This window comes from Aristolochia californica, unplaced genomic scaffold (genome assembly GCF_029961685.1).
Source record: "Aristolochia californica isolate CCGP_79_NKW_82.1479 unplaced genomic scaffold, dmAriCali1.0.hap1 SCAF_8, whole genome shotgun sequence".
Classification (NCBI taxonomy): Eukaryota; Viridiplantae; Streptophyta; class Magnoliopsida; order Piperales; family Aristolochiaceae; genus Aristolochia; species Aristolochia californica.
In genome coordinates, this window is record NW_027182279.1 from 14885856 (window position 1) to 14902194 (window position 16339).

Here is a 16339-nt window from a genome sequence, read left to right on the forward strand (position 1 = left end):
TAAAATCATGTTGGCCTTCATTATTTTATGATAATAAAATGGGTAGCTAAAAAGTGTGCAACTAATAGAGTTATCAATGTATTTTAGACATTTTAAAGAAAAAAATTGAAATAGTTTGAAGAATTAAGGGTGTGAATAAAAAGATAGCAGTACTTATATTTCAAATGGAAGGAGGCACACATTGTAGCAATTCATAATTCCAATTAAGGATGAAGCTTTAGACTAATAGATGGATGAAAAATGACCAGATTTGACTCAAAAGGGAAATAGAAAAAGTAATTCCTCTATGAACATTTATGATTGAGGAGCTACACCAATGGTAAAATCATGTTGGCCTCTATTATTTTATGATAATAAAATGGGTAGTTTGAAAGTATTCTACTAACAAAGTTATCATTGTATTTTAGACACATGCCTTCCTACACAAGTACTATGTGGTCTACGACAAAATCTAAAAACAAAAGAAATATCAATCAAGTTTTCAAGTTAAGACCCAAAACCAAAACTCGTTGAAGATTGTAGCTTGGAAGAAGAACTTACACAAAATAAGCTTGAAAACTTGAAGACCTAGAGTAAAAGTAAAATAAAAAATCTCAAAAACTCTAGTTACGTAAATAGATAACCAACCCTCCTACCTCTCCCTCCTTGTTGGGGAGGATTAGCTGAGTATTTCTTGGCCATTCAAAGCATTCCAAGGCTTTTTTAATTGAAACTATCAATAAACCTTCTTGAGAGAAAAAAAGTAGTTTTCTCTCAAAATAACTTCATTCTCTTTCAAATCACTCAACATTCCTAGCTGTCTCAAGCTCCTCTACATAATCTCTCATTTTTGAAGATTTGGAAGTTTAGATTGCATAGGAGAGGGTATCTCTCCAACAAAATGTTGTAAGTTTTATTTTACTCTTTTATATTTTAGTTTTTTTAATAGAGGTTCTCTAGTACCTTTAAGAGAGAAAAATTGGCATTCTAGAGTATGGAATCAAGAAAGGGAATGTTTGATCCGAGGAGCATCTTGAGTTGCAGCCCAAGCGGTTAGAGAGAAACACCTGTAAGTGTGCGATTTCTCTTGTAAATTATTTCTTCATAGTGGATTACTACAGCGGCAGAAGACATGATGTAGTCTTAGCTTGAGGCAAACTTGTATAAATCTTGTTGTATTTTTTCCATGGTTTCTTTTCCCTTCTTTCACAATGTGGTGTCAAAGAAAACTACAACAGGGATGATGAAGATTTTGTTCGACATGTATGAGAAGCCGTCTGCAAATAATACGGTATATCTCATAAAAAAACTCTTCAATTTAATGATGACATAAAATACACTAGTGGCATCACATTTGAATGAGTTTAGCATGATTGTCAATCATTTGACGTCCGTTCAGATTAAATTTAACTATGAGGTTTGTGCTTTAATTCTTTTGGCATCTCTGTCAAATTGTTGGGAGCCTATGAGGGCTGCAGTCAGCATCTCTGTAGGTAACGGGAAGTTGATTTTTAATGATATTCGGGATACCATTCTTGTGGAGGAAGTTCGTAGAAAAGACTCTAGAGAATCGTCGACATCTAGTTCTGCCCTAAGTGTTGATACTAGGGGCAGGAACTTCAAGAGGAATTCCAAATAGGGTAATGGTAGAGAGAAGTCAAAGAATGGAAGAAGCAAGTCCAAATTTGGAAGGAATGTCGAGTTCCGGAATTGTGGGAAGTCTGGTCACATAAAGAAGATCTACAGAGCACCGAAGAAGGATTAAAAGAAAGGTGATGTTGTAAATGCGATGACTGAAGAAGTTAAGATGTTTTACTCTTGTCGGTTGATAGCCCTATTGATTCTTTGGTGTTAGATTGAAGAATTAACAATCCATGAAGAGAATTGTCAACCACTATAAATCCTATGTTAGATTCAACACTATAAAATGCTCCGTCGGTCAGCTTGAAGTGATGCAACACAGACTCAACCTTATGTTTTAGAAATTCAGACATGGGATTAAAGGGTTATGTAGATGCTGACATGGTTGGACACATTGATGGCAGGAAGTGTACTACTGGATATGTATACACATTGGGTGGTATAGCAGTTAGTTGGGTTTGTAAGTTTTAAAAGATAGTTGCTCTTTTCCCATTGAGGCAAAATATGTCACCGTGACTGAAGCTAGCAAAGAGATGGTATGGCTCCAATCTTTTTGGGAAGAATTTCATCTCAAACATGGGAAGAATGTGTTGTATTCTGACAGGCAAAGTTCTATTCATTCAGCAAAGAATCTTGTTTATCATGCCAGTGCATTACACTTCATCAGATCGGCTCTAGAGGATGAAGTCTCAGTGTCACAATGTGGGACCCACCATTGTTGCACGAGCTAGTGGGAACCACCATAAGAACATGAGATGCCAAGAGGAGTCATCACACGAGCTGGCATGAGTTGGAAGATAACAAGCACGAGCTGGAATGAGTTGAAATATTTGAGCATCAAGTGGAACCCACAAAGATACCACGAGTTGGTATCCTTATCACATGAGTTGGAAGAACAAGTGGAACCCACAAAGATAACCACGAGTTGGCATATTTATCCTATGGTCACATCCTCATAGAAGAATTTTAGTTTGAGTTATATTAGTCTTCTAATTATGTTGAGTTATTTTATTATAATAAACTTATCTTTAAGTGTTATAGTTTGAATGTAATTAGGAGAATGGTAATTTAATTGTACTTGGACTCTACTACTTTCCTCTAATATAAAGAGAGGTGCTTGTACTCGAACTTAAATCATCAAAGTGAAGTAGTTCTCAACTTCTCTCTCGTGAAGATTTCTTCTCTTGCCTAAACTCTTTTCTTTCCTTTTTTTTTCTCTTCTCTCCTCTCTACCAGAGAACCCTCTTTCTCCTTCTTTTATTTTCTCCCTCTCTCACCTTGCTTGAGATTTCAGTAAAGGGATCCTAAATTCAACACTTAGCACTTGAGAAGATCTGAGGGAATCAAAATCCAACTGATGTGTTGATGAAAATTGTTAGATCGAGAAACTGAAGTTGTGTGCAACTTTACTTGGACTTCTTTCTGAGGATTGAGAAGTTGTTGCCGCTGTAGAGGAGATATTGATGATAGATTAATCTCCAAGTGGGAGATTGTTAAGTTGTGGAGCCTAATTAACGCCTTACATTGAGTTCATCACGGATATATTAGCTATTGTTTCATTAAGGGTAGTTTTGAAATTTTACTCTTGTAATGTGGTTGCCCTAGCTTTTTGTGCTTGTTTTTCCCTTCTTCCGCGTTTATTGTTATTGCTCTCATTAGTTTGGAATTAGGGTGTCTAATTCCTAACATCAAATACCTGAGAATCCACCTCAAGTGACTCGCTGGTTTTGCATCATTCATGTTGAACTTGCTCAACACCTCTTCACATATTCTTCTTGTGACAGTTTCAAAACATCAATATCCCTACTAACCCTCATCCCAAGGAGTTGTTTTTCAGCACCCAAATCCTTGATTGCAAACTTCTTGGACAACTCCATTTTCAACTTATCTATTTCCCTTTTGCAGGCACCTATAATCAACATGTCATCAACATATAGCATTAGAATGATGTAGGAGTTATCAAGGTTCTTTACGCAACAAAAATGATCCGCTAAAACCTTAAGAAATCAATACCACTGATGATGACGTCAAACTTCTTATACCACTGTCTTGGAGCTTGTTTAAGACCATACAAGCACTTTCAAAGTTTTCACACCATTTTCTCCTTTCATGTGCTTTGAAACCTTGTGGTTAGATCATGTAAATTTCTTCCTCCAAATCACCATGAAGAAAAGTTGTCTTTACATCCAATTGCTCTAAGTGCAAGTCTTCATTTGTCACTAGTTCAAACACTATTCTAATAGTAGTCAATTTCACTACTAGAGAGAAAATCTCAGTGTAGTCAATGTCTTCTTTTTGTTGAAAGCCTTTTACAACCAGTCTTGCCTTGTACCGCTTGATGCCACCATATTCGTCTTTTATTCAGTACACCTATTTATTCTACAAAGACTTCTTCCCTTTTGGTAACTTAGTAAACTGCCAAGTCTGATTGGATAACAGTAAATCCATCTCATCCCTCATGGCCAACTCCCACTTAGGTGATTCATCAACTTGCACGACTTCCTCATAACTCTCTGGTTTACCTTTATCAATCAACAAAATATAATTCAATGCAAGGGAGTATCTCTATGGTGGTCTTCTAGTTCTGGTAGATCTTATGAGTTCAGTCACATAAATGTTCTGATTTACTTTTGGGGCTATGTTTTCCTGGTCTTCAGAAATATTCGCCATCTCAATAATTGGAAGATCTCTCAACTGAATCACTTCAAAGTTCTTAGCTTCATTACTTGTGCTCTCAGAATATGTTCTCTACATGTCTTTATGAAGGGTACCTTCTTTGAAGATCACATCTTTGCTCCAGATAATCTTAAAACTTTGGTCATCCCAAAATGTTATCCAAGCTCGGTACCACCATAGCCAATAAAGAAACATATCTTGGATTTGGCATCAAGTTTACATTTAATAGCAGAATCAATGTGAATATATGAAACACAACCAAACACTTTCGAGAAAGAAAGGTTTACCTATTTTCTGCTCCAAACCTCTTATAGTATTTTGCAATCCAATGGTGTTTAAGGACCTTTTTTTTTATCAAATAGACAGTAGTGCTAATAGCCTCAGACCAGAAGATCATTGGAAATCCCACATGTAATCTCATTCTCCTAGCATGCTCGTTCAAAGTCCTATTCATCCTCTTAGTCACACCATTCTATTGATGTTTTTCAGGAATAGTCTTCTTCATCTTTATTCCATTATCAACATAATTCCACTTGAAATCATCATCTATGTATTCTCCCTCATTATCTTACTACAAGCACTCCACCTTCAAATCTGTCTCATTCTCAACCATTTCTATCCATCTCTTGAATGTATGAAAAACATCATATTTATTTTTTAGGAAATAAAATCAAATTGTTCTGCTTGCTTCATCAATAAATGTCATTTAGTAATTAGAACCACCAAGGGAGGTAACAGTTTAAGGTCCCCACACATCTATATGAATGAACACCAATTTTGTTATCTTTTGCTACTTTCCAGCCTTAGAAAAGCTAACCCTTTTCTGTTTGCCAAAAATATAGCCTTCACACAAACTGTTGTTTAAAGATTTCAACCCTGGTAGCTTCCCTTTGGACTAAAGCACTTTCATTCCCTTTTCACTCACGTGACTGAGCCTATAATGCCACAAATCAGAATTAATAACAGCAACCGCAACCGCAACCGCACCCGTGTTTCTACAACTAGAAGTGATGTAAAGAGTTTCAGCTTTAACTCATGCAACAACCATGGCTCCCTTAGTGAATTTCCATGTGATACCATTAAAAGTCTCATTATGACCTTCACTATCAAGATGCCTTACTAAGATTAGATTACGCATCAGTTTTTGCACATGTCTCTCTTTGTCAAATTTTCACCCTAACCCATTTGACATCCTCAAACTGACATCACCAATACTGACAATATCAATGGTTCTCCATCAGTAAGATACACCTTCTCGTGATTTTCATCAACATAATTCTCCATGATCTTGTGATGCATAGTGGTGTGAAAGGAAGCTCCTAAATCTAATAGCCAAGAGTCAATAGGGCTATCAATTGACAAGAGTAAAGTATCTTGTACTTCTTCAGTCACCGCATTTGCAACATCTTTTTTCTTTCATCCTTCTTTGGTGCTCTGCAGTTCTTATTTATATGACCAGACTTGCCACAATTCCACCATTCCACATTCCTTCCAAATTTGGACTTGCTTCTTCATTCCTTGCCATCTACTGTTGCCCTTGTTGGAATTACACTCAAATTTGTTTTCCCTAGTATCGACATTTAGGGCAAAATTAGATGTTGATGATTCTCTGGAGTCCTTTCTACAAACTTTCTCAGCAAGAATAGTAACCCGAACATTATTAAAGTTCAACTTCCCATTACATAAATAATTGTTGACCGCAACCCTGATAGGCTCCCAACTATTTGGCAGAGATGCCAAAAGAATTAAGGCACGAACCTTATTATCAAATTAATCTAAAAGGAGGTCAATTGATTGACAATCGTACAAAACTCATTCAAATGTGTTGCCACTGGTGTATTTTCTGTCATTTTTAAATTGAACAGTTTTTTCATGAGAGGTACCTTATTATTTATAGAAGGCTTCTCATACATATCAGACATACAAATTAGATGCCCTAATTCCAAACTAACGAGAGAAATAGTAATAGTCGCGGAAGCAAGGAAAAACAAGCACGATAACAAACAAGATTTATACAAGTTCGCGTCGAGGTGACACTACATCCTGTCTTTCATTGTTGTTGTGATCCACTATAAAGATGAAATTATTTACAAGAGAAATTACACACACTTACATGTGGTTTTTCTCTAACCTCTTTTGATCACAACCGATGCACATCGGATGATAAAATCCTAATAACAACACCCCAAATATAAAGAGGAAACAAGGGCAATAGCAATACAAGAGTTAAATCATCAAACTACCCTTAATGAAATAGTAGTTAATATATCATGGACTGGGAGGGGGGCTTCCTGCCCCCCTTCCAACCCCCGCGACGATCTTACTACTAAGGTCAATCCGCATACCAACTCAGCATAAGGCGTTGATAACAATCTTCATCATTCTCGTTGTGATTTTCTCCAATGCCACGTTATGAGCGGCATTCTTCGACAGTGTCAACTGGATCACTCCCAAATCCTATCATCTTTCATGCCTTCTGGTTTTATATCTAAAAGTGGTGAGTGCATTTTTTACTATACAGATAATCTTCAATCTGCATTGTCTAGAATGAAAAATTCATACCATCAAACTTGTTGATTCCAAGTGTTGATCCTTCTCCGCTAGTCATTGCTCTCAATCCCGAACAAAGCTCTTATACCACTTGTTAGGAATTAGACGCCCTAGTTCAATACTAGCGAGAGCAATAATAATGGCAGAAGAAGAAATAATCAAGCATGAAAAACTCAAGATTTATACAGGTTCACCTCAAGGCGAGACCACCTCCTATCTTTTGCCGCTGCAACACTTCACTAGGATGATAAAGCAGTTTACAAGAGAAATCGCACCCACACACAAGATCTATCCACATACTAACTTTTCTTAAGGCATTATTTAGACTCTGCAATTTAACACTACCATGTTAACTTTCAAATAGTAAGCATGGTAGACAAAGAGAAGAGGAGAAAACGTAAGAGAGAGGAGAAAAGAGAGGAAATCGAAGAGTGCATGCATTGATATGAAGCGGAAATTGTGAGAGTGGTGTATTTATTGCTCTTTTACATGGTCCTTTTTATAGTAGAATACTGACTTATGCTAAAAATAAAATTTTTTAAAGTTCCTAATTACACCCAATAATCTCTCACTAAATCTAATCACAATACTTTGCAATAAGAAAACTATAACTAAGAGAATAAGGAGGAAATCTTCCTCTCACATATGATCGACTAAGATTCTTCTTCTTCTCTTTCTCTTTGACTTTATTTTATTAGTGAGACCTCCTTTTAATGAGACTCACCTTGGATTATTTGGTAATAGCTTTCTTCAACACTTTATATCTACCTTCACCCTCTTCCAAACCTTTTAATCACCCTATCTCAGTCTTCCATTGTGCTTGACTACAAGGGTAGGACCTTTCCAATGAAGGTTCTATCATATGGAAGTTAAGCTTCCTATGGTGATGAAATGTGATAATCAAGCAACTATATTAATAGAATAATCTAGTATTTTATGAAAGAACTAAACACATGGAAGTGGATTATCACTATATTAGAGACCAAGTTACGAATGGAAAGATAATTACTTATCATGAGAGAAATGAAGATCAAGTAGACCTCTCTAACAAGGCTTTCCAAAGAGCTCAATTTACTAAATTGGCTTCCAAGCTAGGAATGTTTGATTTTTATTATCCAACTTGCGGGGAGTGTTAGAATATAAGGAGATAGTTTGTAAAGATTAGTATTTAAAAAAGGGTAGAAAAGTGTAATTTAAATAACTTTTTTTTAAATATCTATTGTATAGCTCATTGGGTATTATTAATAATTTTCAGTGTTCCTCTTATATAACTTGATGGAGTACTTTAGTGAGCTTAATCTTTTGGGGCAAGCCTTTGAACAATTCAATTTCTCTCTTTCCTTCTTTCCTACTTCTTTTTCAAAATCTTATGTAATTAATCTCAGATTAAGCTCACACTTAATCACAGTTTCCTTGTCTAAATTTGATAAAAAAAAAAATTGATAACCTATATTTGTCGAGTCCAAACTGGAGTTGGCTCGTTGATAGACAAAAACATGGTTTTCTTTCTTTTCCTTGGAAATCATAGTAATAACTACCATAAAAATCTTATTATATTTCAAAATAATTTCAAATAAGAAAATAATAAGATTTTAAATTAGAGATTTCTAGAAAACCTGTAATCATGAAAAACTTTGTAAGAAATGCTTTCCCTGGGATACTCATGATTTTCAACCAGGGCAGTGACTTGGCCTAAGAATTGTACTAACTAAAAAGAAAATCATATGTTGTACAAGACATAGAAGTGTGCTCTTTTAACCTCCATCCTATTTACTTTTTACAACCATTCTTTACATGGTACAATTAGTAGTATCACTTCTGCAGCAACTTTTAAGATGGACTGGCCAAGAATATTGGTAATGTTACTTTTAAGATAGGAATTTACTGTATTTGTTGAAGAGAGTAAGACTTACCTCCAAATGGGATCCTCAATTGGCTGAGAATAGACACTAATCATCTTATCTTCATTTCTCTTTTTCACAAAGCCTAAACAGATCTCCGTGGGGTCTTTCTGAGGTGCAGTCTCTTGACGTCTTTTTTTCTCTGATTCACGAGGAGCTGAACTTGTTTCTCCATCCAAACGTTTCCTTGGGCTGCTAGTCCCCCGCTTCCTTTGGGCAGGACAAGTTGAGATCAAACTTAACAAGTCTTGAGCACATTCTGATTCACTTCTATGTAAGAATTACTGCAAGTCCAAACGATTGCAGAGCTCAAACAAAACGGGTGCAGTAAAAGAAGAAGAATCGGCAATCATGAAACTAGTTTTGTTTCAACAGTTTGCATCTGACAACTGTATTATGATACGATATAGAGCGCAAGTGAATCTAAGTACTTTGATTATTTATGATTTTTGAAAGAGCATTAGCAACTTGTAACAGAGGACTGTATATTAGCGCAAGTGTAACAGAGCAAGAATAGTTGTTTGGCTATGACCGTACGGCTTGAGAAAAACTAATGCCATTTTGATAATGAACTTTTTTACTTATAGTGCTGAAATTTGTGTTACACTTTTGACTTCTTTCATCCTTTGTAGATTTTCTTTGGTGTAGGGAATGGAACGATGCATGAGACTCATTGACTAAGGAGAGCAGTTCCTATTCACTCCAATGGATCTAACCCCATGCTAAAATGGGCTAGCATATCTAAACTCAATTTTTTATATCTTTTGTAAGACAGAAATGCACATCTACACAGAACAAAGTTTAAAAGAAAAAAGAAAAACACGTAGATATGATAATATATCAACTCACTTCTACTCTATTGTCTCTTCTTTGATTGTGTTTCATTTGTTGTTGTTTCAACACAGATGCAATTTTTCACTATTTAATAGGAAACATACCCTAAAATTCGGATTCTCAATATGTTGGCTCTTACAACTTTCCCCCAATTAATCAGCAATGGAATCTAAAAAGAGTAAAAACCTTGGATGAAAGATTTTCAGGATCTTCAATTGTCTCTCATCAACAAACGATATTCTCCAAACTTACCTTTATATAATGTGGAAATCACAAAATTAAAAAAAAAAACATCAAATGGGTGATTCGTTTGTAGCTGATTTATATTTCATATTTTTCTAAAAATAATATTATCTCCACTAGTCACCAAATTGAAAAATACTACAATGAATTCTACCCATATAAAAAGTAATGAAATTAATATTTTAACATCTTACCACAAACGTTTTTTTTTTTTTTTTTTTTTTTTTTTTGTAAAATCTGAACAAGTTATTGCCATGTTTAAAAAAATTATAAATAACATTTAAACATAGTTTTGTGTGTCTTAAGTGTTTTTTGTCTGCCAAAGTAATAAAACAAAAGGTTCAAAAAATTCTAAATTGTAAACTACTAAAATAATTCTTATTACATTCAAAAGACAAGGAGGTTGGACTTGTGTTCTCCCAAGTTTAGTTACATGCATCCTTTTCCCATGCTTATAAAACTCATAATATCGACTGGGTTGCTGACTACCACATTTCATCTACAAAGGTTTTTTATCTTTTATCCTTCAATAACATAAACTTTTAACTCATATTAGAAATATTTTTAAAAAATATTATAATAAAAAAACTTAAACGTCATCAACTATGAATAATTTAAAAAAGATATTTCATTGAAATCCAACAACTAATTAAATATGGAATAGCAAATGGCTACTCGGATTAAATCCATGTTCTTGATTTCTTCATATAAAATGACTCTTATTATTTTATACCTATAAATTTTCTCTTATTGAAAATTTCATTTATAATCATTTATACATATATATCTCTAGGCACACTCATGATGTGCAAGGGCGATAAAGAAAATAATTGTATATCTTCAACTAACCATACAAAATTAAATTGTTAAATTTAAGAAACATTTTATTAATTTTATTAACACATGAATAATTTCATCTAAGCAATATTTTGTTTTAATATATATATTAGTAAAATATCTATTTGCAATGGGTTAATTTGGTAATCGTTTAAAAAATCCCAAACATAGGTCTTGCTTCTCGGTTCTTATTGAATTATAGCCTAGCTTGAGGGTAATAAAAGCCTCATATAAATCATAGCACTAAGAAACCACAATGTAATCAATCTATTTCTCATGTGGAGTGAGATAGATTTCATGTGGTATGAAAAAAAAATACGGTAAAAATGGACAAGGACTTTAGACCAATAAAACCTACAAAACACAATTTAGAGAGGTGAAGATTTCAGGATGAAAACTATAGAGTAATATTCTTAAAAAAAGAAGAAGAAGAATAAGAAGAAGAAGAAGAAGAAGAAGAAGAATACAACCATACATAAACATTAAGGGTCTAAAACAAAAATACTCTTACTTGGAAGACTGGAAGTGCAAAATTTCAAATCTGGCTCAAACAATCTTTTTGGGCTTCCATAGCAATGCGCCGCGTAATATGACTGCTTGAAAGATATGTAGAAGGAAGAAAAAGAATTCCTAGGGTTTTGATTTATATACTTTAAATTTCTTAACCTTAATTAATATCCCCCTAAATATTTATAGTAAAAAATCGTAAAGATGTATAAAAAAAAATTGCATGCAAATAGGACTATTCATTATGGGGTACATACATCTAAAATCCATTCAGAACTGAGTTAGCTTAGAACCTGGCTTAGATTTTCAGACCCAAACTCAAACTTAAGTTAAAATCCTAAACCAACAACAGAAGTTCTTCGGATGCCTTTACCTAGTACTTACCCTTATAATAGATTAGATCTCCTAGAAAATATTAAGATAGATGATGATAAGCTCAGGGTGGCAACAAGGTGGGATAACAAGATATAATGTCATAGTACAATGGCCATTTATCCTCACAAGACAAGTATAAGGCCTAGTGGTTTAGTTTGAGGTTAGAATGTGTTTTTTTTATCCCTACTTACCTTTTAAAATTTTAAAGAAATGTGACAAATAAGTAGAATAAAGAATAATTATAACCTATTTTTTAAATGATAAAAAAATTCAGATGCAAAAAACCCTCAATTGATTGACAAGAGAGAAAAAATTGATGGCTTGATTTTGATGACCTCTTTAAAGAATAAATATTTGTTATTAGATGATGTCTCCATCTGATTTTATTCTTTGTAACAATCAATATGAGGTTTGCTTTGGGTTCTCAATTTAAAGTTTTTTTTTTTGAAATTTTTTGTTTTCTTTGTCGGTCAAAATTAGATTTGCTTTCTTATTTGTTTGCTTCAAATCATTCGATATTTTCCATTTCTACCTAATCAAAAGTTTACTTTTTTGTTTGTTTTCACTAATACCCAACTCTACATTGATTTTACCCATGAATGTTGCTTGTTTTCTTCAAGTATTGCATTTTCTCCAAATTAATAACACTTGATATATCTTAACTGGAGCATTTATTGAGTTTTCACATTTGTTTTTCAAAAGTTTTGAGGTAGGTAGGACAATGCAAGAAAATTAGATAGGGAGGTAGGGCTTGAAAAAGGAAATAGTTAAATGAGGTTAGAACATGGTTGAGAATTCAACCCACAATATGATTAGCAGCCTGCTATGAATAAATTTTTATGTGACTAGTAATAAAGAATTCAAAGAGTTGTGTCAAAATTATCCAATGAAGGGGAAGGATCAGAGACAAAACCCAAGTATTAAAGAAGGAAGAATTGAATCTTAAAGACCAAAGAAATTTTCTTAGTTGCTAAGGATTTCTATTTTTAAGGTGAAGTTACCAACTCCAACTTGAAGGGGATTGTTGAAGCATCAAAGAGTCTAAGATGAGTTTCATGCACAACATTTCTCACAAGGGAGTCTAAGAAGAATCTCATGCAAGACAAGTCTCACAAGAGAAGCAAGGTCAAAAGAAAAAACTCATGTAAAAGAAGACATTTTCTAGTTTGTTTGTTTTTTTTTTGTTTCTTTCATGTTTAATTTAGCAAGTTATAGTTTGAGTGTAATTGGATATCTTGGGCAGTATAGTTTGTTTGTAACTAGGAAATCTTTTTTTCTTTATTAATAAGAATGCCAAAGAGGAAGGGAGACAAGCATGTTAATATCCTCTCCTAGTTTATTTTCTCTTAATGTGCCTTTACCTCTCTTGTCTCTTGTTCTCTTCTTCCTCTCTCATGTTTTCCTCTCAAGCATGCCCATTTTATGAAATGAAACACTAACCTTCATGTGAACAACGCTTCTGCATCCCCTAGCTAAGCTAAATATTTTAGCCACAAACATGTTAAATTTTTTGTCTTCCAATAACCACAATATTCAATGTAACTATCTTTTAGATTTTCTTATTATTTATTTATGGTTGTCATAAAAAAATCCTGATTGCATTTGTTTATTATTTTTTATAGTTGTGATAAAAAAATCCCAATAGCATAAATTGGGTGTAAGGGGGGGTAAGGATGCTACCAAAAACCCACCTTGTCAAGGGTGATGAGCCTAATTTGTAATAACAAATAAGGCTCATATAATAGGTTGGAGTTTTTATATGAATAGGAAGAAAGGAGTTTGGGCCTAAGTCTATATAAACTTAGGTCAATTTTCAATTAATCATAAAATTTTAATTGAATAAATAAAAAATAATTTCTTCGTATTTGGCATGTATTTGTTAGTTCCATTAAAAAACAAATGTAGAGTGAGAGTGAATAGATTTTTTGCTTATCCCTCAAGTATTTTCAAAGTTTCTAGAATTTAATTGTGCAATGTAAAAATTAAAAACAGAGTTCAACCACAAAAATTCATACAATCACATGATGATCATATGCTGATCTATATTGGTTCACATCTTAACATATTCTAGAGTTTCCAATCCACTACAAGTTGTTTTCACCTTAAGTTAATTCACTATGTTTTGGGTTGTCTAATTGTACGTACAATAAATAGTCTCTAAGACAATTATATTGTTGTCCACACAAGGATTTACACTTATCAATTAAATACAGTAGCTGGCATACAAAACTTCACCCTCATAAAGGAATACAGTAACAATTACATTATCCAACCTAGACCCACAAAGGAATATTCTAGCAACTTGCTAGGCAATCTTGCCTAGACCCACAAAGGAATTTTGCAACAACAGCTCAATAGGCGCACTAGGCCTAAACCCACTAAGGGATTTTCAGTACCGCTTGCTTTCACAATGATTTATGGTTCACAACAGCTTCTAAGGCCTAATGGTTCTTTCCTATTCAACCAAACTGGACCCTCTTAATACAGATGAGGTGAGGATGGTCTTGCCTTAACAAGGCTTAAGTCAAAAATGCAAAGGTTACTTGCTTATAGTTCAAGCTAAATATAGAAATGTCTTAATATAGCAGATATTGGAATAGAAACATAGTATGGATAGATTCACCAATCCTAATTATCTATTTGAGGTAATAGTAGCTCAATCAGTTCCTCAAATGACTAGATTTAAAGTTCAAAAATCAGCGTAAAATTGGATAGATTTTGAAAAATGGCTTGGGGGGGGGGGGGGGGGGGGGCACTTAAAAGTTGTTCAATCAAATAAAGATTCCACAATCTAAGCCCACAAGTAACATTTTGTTGGAGCTTTAAACTTCAAAAGAGTTTGAACATGTAACTTTCTTTATCATTCTTTTTTGTTTCTTATTATGTAAAAGGGGTAGTCTTGTAATTCTTGATATCTAGTGAATGTTACAGATAAAGTTGGAAAGGGGTGTGGGTGGAACGACATACACATGAATCTCTTTTCTCTCTTTCTCACATATTCTCTCTCATTCAAGTTGTCCCTACTGTTGTGCACTTTCATCTTCTTCCACATGGCTAACTAAGAAAGTTCTCAAAGGTATTTCATTGAACTCTAGAATCTATCATGTTCTAAACAACTTTGATGTTTATAAAGTATAAGATCTTATAGTTTATACTTACTTGACCAAGTGTATTTTAAGGATTTTAAAATAGGAGTCACATAAGCACTTTGATTTTTAAAACAAGAAGTGATATTAATAAAACAATTGATCTCAAAGTAAGTGCACTTCAATTCATTATGCTTGATCAAGTATCATGAACTCATTTCAAAATATGTGCACCAAAATACTTGGATTTTTGTAACAACCCAATTTTTTAATATAACACAAATGACTCCAAAAATTTTCTTGCTAGAAGAAAAATAAAATATCAAAATCAAGATGCATAAAAACCAGCGAGGATTAAGCTAAGTAAACAATATTTCAAAGTAAAAGCACAAGAAATACGTAATTTTTTTATGAATAGCATTTAAAATTTCTAAATCCATTTCCAAAAAATCTGTTACTAAGTATGAGAAATGCTTATGAGTGATTTTTTTGCTTTATGAGTCAAAAGTGGCAAATCTTGGAGTGAAATCAACTCATAAAGATGAGTTCTTGATGTTAAAAAAAGGAGTCATAAAACATAGAAAGGGACACTTGTCCTTTTTAAAATCACAACAGAATCTCAAATATATCTCTCAAGAAAAACATAAAATTCTTGCAATAACGTGCTTCTAATATAGATAGCTTATTTACATATTTTGAAGACCTATCTTTCTTAGATTGAAGCTTCATTCTTAATTTGCAAATTTTTTGGAATGGGTTGTTTAAATGATTGTGGACCAGTCGAATGATCTTCACTAGATTCTTGTTCTTCTTCCTCAAAAGTGTTTGGTTTCTTTGTGTTGGATTTAGAATCCCATGATAAGGTCCTCGACCAAGAGGGTAAGAGAGAGGAGAAGAAAAGAAGAGGAAGAATGAAGAGAGAAGAAAGAGGGACAAGGGGGGGGGGGGGAAGACAGAGAAACTTCGAGAGAAAAGTCTATGGATAAATTTGAGAGAGAAGAGGGGAGACTTAATGATCTAACCCTTGCCTTGAGCCTCTATTTATAGTTTATGAAGGAAGGTTACAATGACTACAATGGCCTTAGGGATACAATCTCTCAAAAGGAAAAGATATAAGTTGCATATATCATCTTCATTAATTACAACTTTATGCCCCTTAATCATTAAATTACACATTGTGCCACCTCCTTGATGTGGGGAAGGTATTTACCGTAGCCACTTTGAGATGTCTTCCAACACTCCCCCTCAAGCTGTTGGAGAGAAAACATCATTGATATCCAATTTGCCACATATAGTGGTTAAGATCTTGAGTGTGACTGGTTTCGTGAGAATGTTTGCCACCTGCCCTTGTGATGGAACATGTCTGAGATATAAGATTCCAGCATGAAATGTTTCCCGAATAAAGTGGTAGTCTACCTCAATGTGGTTTATCCTCTCCTGGAAGACAGGATTTGAAGTGATATGGATGACTACCTAGTTGTCGCAATATAATTCCATAGAAGCTCCTTTATAGAATCCCGATTTAGTTAGAAGAAATCTGATCCATAGAAGCTCTGTTTGGGCCTTACTTATTTACTCTGCTTCTGCACTAGAGCTTGCAACAACATTTTACTTTTTGCTTCTCTATGTAACCAGGTTACCTCCAACTAAGGTACAATACCATGAAGTGGACTTCTTGTCATTAGGTGATCTAGCTCAATCTACATATGA